At 56.1% G+C, this 6,000-nt stretch overlaps 1 protein-coding gene across 1 annotated transcript in view; it reads right to left on the reverse strand.

Moving 5' to 3' along the window:
- Positions 1-5,545, reverse strand: part of TPST2 (tyrosylprotein sulfotransferase 2) — a 45,747-nt gene extending 40,202 nt beyond the window's left edge. The window contains exon 1 of the mRNA XM_040619657.1: positions 5,460-5,545. The gene's annotated coding sequence lies outside the window, so the exon portion shown is untranslated. The remainder of the gene's footprint in view (positions 1-5,459) is intronic.
- Positions 5,546-6,000: the final 455 nt, after the last annotated feature.

Consider the following 6,000-nt stretch of genomic DNA (forward strand, 5'->3'; position numbering starts at 1 on the left):
ACCCAGGCAGGCCCGTGGCGTCCTCAGAGCCGTGAAGACCTGTACTGGGCCAGAGGGCCCTGGGGGCCAGAGAGTTCATGCATGTGATGGTGGGGAATGGTGTGCTGGGCACCACAACGACCAGGAGAGCCCAGGACATTTAAGGGGGAGCTTCAGGTCACTCCAGTTTGGCCCAAGCTCCTGAGTTCCCAAAAGAAGTGGGAAACTGGATGAGTCTCTAAAAATAATCGAATGTTGGCTCAATTTAAAATAAAACACCATGGGAGCTAAACAGAAACTGTCCTGTGGGTCAAAGTCATCAGGGACAGCTTGCTGCAGTCCAACCTGCCCATTTCTCAGGCGGGAAAACTGAGTCTCAGAGAGGGAAAGCACCTTGCCCAATGTCACACAGCGATTCGGAAGCCCAGCTGGGACTCAGCTGCCTCCAAGCCCCTACCCAGCCCCAACTGCTCAGGAGAGTGTGGGGGAATGGGAGGGAGTGGAGCGATCAGGGTTGGGGGGTAGGAATCCGGACTTCACAAGCCAAGAGTCCTGTTTGTTCTGTCATCCAGAATGGACTGTGGACAAACGGGCAGGGAAAGGGATAAACGTGCATTAATAATACATAATAATTTATAACAGTATGTAACAATGTAATAGAGTAATAATAACCAACAACTTCTGAGTATCTGAGTATTTTCTATGTGCTGGGCATTAAGATAGGGTATCGAGAGGGGGCGCCTGGGTGGCACAGCGGTTAAGCGTCTGCCTTCGGCTCAGGGCGTGATCCTGGCGTTGTGGGATCGAGCCCCACATCAGGCTCTTCCTCTATGAGCCTGCTTCTTCCTCTCCCACTCCCCCTGCTTGTGTTCCCTCTCTCGCTGGCTGTCTCTATCTCTGTCGAATAAATAAATAAAATCTTTTAAAAAAAAAAAGATAGGGTATCGAGAATGGGTAAGACGGTAATTAAGAGTGTAGACTCTGGATTCAAATCCTGTCTCTCCCACTTCCTAGCAGGATGCCCTTGTGCAAATGACTTCACCTCTCCGTGCCTCGGCTTGTCCAATTCCTATGGCCACTGGGAGGATCAAATGAGTTCATGTCATAGAGCGCCTAGAACACTGCCTCGCGCCCGGTGAGCTCTGCTGGTATCGGCTATAATTACGGCCTTTGGACAGATGGGGAAGCTGAGGCTCCCAAAGGGACACGCTCAAGATTCCAACAGCCTGTCTGACCCTGAGCTGTCCCATTTTTGCCTTGCAACAAGGTAAGCACTGGACCCCGTGCCCTCTGGTCCAATCCAGGAGGCAGGTCCTATCTGCACCACTATTCTGCAGACGAGAAAACCCATGTGGCGGGAAGGCAGCCAACGAACACAAACGCACAACCGCTGAGCGGAACAACCGGAATCCGATGCAGGCGCGAGCCCTCGAGCGTGCACGCTGCCACCAGGCCCGCTTTCTGGCCACCAGCCTGCTTTCTGGCCACAGCAGCCCGGTCAAAAGTCTGGTTGATGCAAGAATGCACTTGGCAGACAGGCTGGCTGCCCTGAGCTTGCCTCCTACCATCTGAGCATGCAGGATAACACGAAGCTCCTCCCTGGGCGGCAGCCCTGGCGGCTCCCCAGGGCATGTGGGCAGGGCTGCTGCTGGGGCTCGGCCCACCTCATGGGCCGTTCTCAAAGAATCATTCCCATGAATCCTCCTCATGCCACAACCCAGAGTGGAAGAGACCAGAGAAGGGCCATGGGAGGGCACAGGCATCTCAGAGCCTTCTCCGGAGTGGCCCCAGACAGGGTCAACGCGTGGCTGCAGAGCGGAGAGAAGGGGCCTTGCAGGTGGCAGGAACAGGTGGCACGGGCAGGAGGCCAGAGGCTGCTGTCACCCAGACATGTTTCTGCAGTGCCACAGGGCAGATCAGGGCCATGTGGGCCATACCCAGGCCTTCAAATCACTACCACCAGCCACTGCTGTCCCATCTCTCCTACTACAAATCGATTCACAAAGTCACATTGATAACACGTTTTGACAGCCTTACCAATCCCAAGGGGGCGCCACATCCAAGTTCTGTCTCAGTCCACACCCATTCCCCAGCAGGATACACTGAGGCCCAGAGACCCCGGCCTAGTCTCCTGAACCCTGTTTCCATTTCCCCAGGCTATCCAGGAATGCTCGGTTTTAAAAGGACAAGGAAGGGAAAGTGTGCACAAATGAACAAAGGCAGGAGGGGCTGGCGACAGGTGCCAGAGGCCCGTCTCAACGGCCCTCCCAAAAAGCAGTTGCTCAGGTAGGACGAGGCTGCTCGATGGGAACCCAGAACGCAGAGAGGGATGCTGGGTTCGGTTCCAGAAGGAGCAGACGACATGCGTAAGAACATGAGGAGGAACTGCTGACCTCCAAGAAACTTGGTTCTTCGGTGAAAATGCCATGTTCTGACTTGGGCTCTCCCCAGGCAACTTCACCCTCATAGAAGGCAAAGAGCGTGAGGGAAGAGGTGGGGGTCCCAGGCACGGGGGCGATGCCAAGAGGAGGGAGGGGTTATCTGCGTGTCCTCCGGAGGGGCACCAACAGGGCCTCAGTAACTGAGGACTGTGGGTCTCAGGTCTGGGGGCAGGGGTGAGGGGGGTGGTGGCATCTGTTCAAACAAGCAGTGGCTCCCTGCGGCCGCTCAGATGGCCCACCCCACATGGCCACCAGGGGAGGTCACCTGCAGAATGAGCATGGGCGGCCAGGGTGGGGCCCCAGGCAGGACCGCTGAGAGCCCCAGACTGGCCTCTGTCCCCGGCCTGGGGTAGGAAGGTCTGGGCAGCTCCCACTCTTCTCTTCCCCTATGCACAGGTTCCTAATAGGCACCACCAGGTCCTGGGGTGGGCACTGTGAGCCCGTGAGCTCCTCGGTGCCCCCCGTCCAGCACAGGGCCCGGTAGAGCACCCGCAGCAACTACGTCCCGGTTACAGAAGCGACACAAGCACACACACACCTCGGCGAAGCACTCCACGGGCTTGCTTTCTGGTTTCCTGGTGGACCCAGCGATGCTCCTGGTGGCCCGCAGGACACTCCTTAATCTGCTAATGAGGCATTTAACTCAATGCATATCGGAAGGTAATTTATAACAAGCACATCAAAGCCAGTGATTTCAAAGATTATGACTGCGTCGGACACTGTATTTAGTTAAGATGATCGGTACCCTCATCTGCTGCTGGTGAGACTGTAAAACGGGGCAGCTCCTCTGGGAACCTGGCACTTCTTCAAAAGGTTAAACATAGAATTACCATCCGATCCAGCAATTCCACTCCCAGGGATATACCGGGGAGAACTGAAAACATATGGGCACATGCAGACTTGTACACGAATGTTCACAGCAGCAGTATGCACAATGGCCAAAAAGTAGAAATGACACAAATGTCCACCAGCTGAAAAGTGGCTAAGTAGAGTATAGCCATGCGATGGAATATTAGTCAGTCATTACAAGGTAATGAAGTACAAGTAATGAAACTGATATAATACTGTGTGTTAACTATACTGGAATTAAAATAAAAAATTTTTAAAAAAAGTAATGAAATACCAGGGGGGGCCTGGATATTTCAGACTCAGTTACGCGTCTGACTCTTGGTTTCAGCTCAGGTCGTGATCTCAGGGTCCCGAGATCAAGCCCCCGACTCAGGCTCTCTCTCAAATAAATAAACAAATAAATCTAAAAAAAAAAAAAATGTTAAAAAAAAAGTAATGAAATACTTTAAAAAAGTTACGAAGAACAGCTACATACTAGCACAAGGATGGTCCTCAGAATCATTCTAAGTGAAAGGCACTAGTCACAAAAGGCCACATTGTGCGTGACTCATTTACAGAAAATGTTCAGCGTAGGTTAATCCATACAGACGGAGAGGAGATCCGCGGCTGCCAGGGGCTGGGGAAGGAGGGATTGAGAAGTGACTGCAGATGGGTCCAGGGTTTCTTTTTGGGTGATGAAAATGTTCTAGAATTAGGTAGTGGGGCTGGATGCACAACTCTGTGAATATCCTAAAAAACCACTGAACTGAATACTTTAAAAGCGTGAATCGTAGGATATAAGAATTCTCTCTCAGAAAAGCTGCTATAAAGAGATTACATGAGGTTTTAAAAAATAAGGTGATATAAACACATACAGTGAGTAAATAATAGTACAATTGGGATTCAGTCAGGTAAATTGGTCCATGAATGACTCAACAAACCCAATTTCACAGTCATGGAAACTGAGGCTGGATGAGGAGGAATGACTCGCACAGGGTACATCATTACTAAACCAGAGTGAGTCACCCCGAGATTTGCCCAACTCCAGAAGCCTGAAAGGATAGGAGACGGGGTACAGGGAGAAATGTCCACGGCCCAGGATGGGAGGCTGATAAGTGAGGGAAAGGGTCAGTCACCTCTGTGGGTTTCACAACAGGAAGCACCCAACACTGCCTGCAGAGTGCCAGAGAAGGCTTCCAGGACCGGGCACTGCCTGAGGCTTCTGAAGGATGAGTAGGAGTTTGCCAGCTCCCCTCCCCAACAACCATATATGACACATGAAGTCAGGAGGCCCGAGGGTGGGTTTCAGCTCTGCCACATCCCACCTGTGACCTACTAGGGCTGTGGGCACATGACCTTTTTGAGCCTCAGTTTCCCCACCTGTAAAGGGGGAAGTGGGCAAGTGATAAGCACAGTGCCTTGTAACGACTGCACTCCATTGGATGGTTCCCACCCTTCCTCCCGAGAGGATTGGGCATTTGAGTGGGAAAGTCAGACCTGACCTCTGCCCCAAATGATAATGACTCTGCCAAGTCCGGCAACCAGGCCTGGGTGACCAAGCCCCTTCCCTCGCTGCCACTTCCAGTCCCAGCTTTATCAAGCACCTCCCGTCCAGCTCACACTGAGAGGGGGAGGTTGCCGGGCGGTGGGGTCTTCTGGCGGAATTTCGCCCCCTCCTCCTCACGTTCACCAGGGCTCCCCCTACCCCATGCTCTCAGCGGCCCCCTCCCCAGCCAGCGATTTCCGCCCCCCAACGCCTCCACTCTGGACACGCCTCGCAACTGCACGGCGTTGCAAGTTAACTTCCACGCGCCCCCCGCGCGTCCCGGAGCCCGCCCGGGGGTCCCCGCACGCCGCGGAGGGGCCGGGGACCCCGACGGCGGTGACACGCCGCCGCCCCCCCCTTCCAACACACGCACGGACGCTGAGCGCCCCACGAGCGCGGGGTCCGAGTCGAGAAGCGCGGTCAGGGGGCCGGGGCTCTGCCGCACCCTGCGGACAGCGCTCGGGCGCCCGGCGCCTGCGGATCCTCTAACCGGCCGCGCGCGCCGCCTCCCGCCCAGCTCCCAGCCCCGGAGCCCCAGCAGCCGCGTCGGGCCCGGGAAAAAGCCGCCCGGGCTGAGGGCTCCCCGGAGCCCGAGGCCGACCCGCAGACGCCCCCCTGACGGCGGCCGCGGCCCGGGCCCGACGCGCCACCCCACGGCCACCTACCGTGCAGAGGCGCTGCGAGGCGACCCCGCGCGCCCAGCGACTCCGGGCTGGCCAGCCGCCCCGGCCGGGGGAGGGGGAGGCGCCCGCGCGTGGGGGCGGGGCCGCGGCGCCGTGACGTCGAGCGGGGGCGGGGCCAGACCGAGGCCCCGCCCAAAGCCGCTCCCTGTCTCTGCGAGCCGCCTCCGGACAGCGCGGAGGGGCGGGACGGCCCGGGAGCTGACCCCGCCCCGGAAGTCCTGGTCTGCGGGCTGCCTTACCCACAGGACGGGCAGCTCACCCCTCTTCCTGTCGGGACAGGTCTGTTTCAGAGAACTTCTCTTCTGTCTGGAAGCAGCGAAGTGGAATGGTTGCCGAGAAGTGGTGTAAGAGAAGAAGACTAGACCCTGAGCAGAGTGCATTTATGCTACTGTGTGTGTAGCGCAAGGAAAAAAGAGGGAGGGGTTATCATACAGATTCATAGACATCGGGGGTTCTCAAGAAGGGGGCGATTTTGCCCTGCTCCCCCAGCCCCACCCCAAGGACATTTAACAATATCTGAAGA

Source organism: Ursus maritimus, unplaced genomic scaffold, assembly GCF_017311325.1.
Source record: "Ursus maritimus isolate PB19 unplaced genomic scaffold, ASM1731132v1 scaffold_33, whole genome shotgun sequence".
Lineage (NCBI taxonomy): Eukaryota > Metazoa > Chordata > Mammalia > Carnivora > Ursidae > Ursus > Ursus maritimus.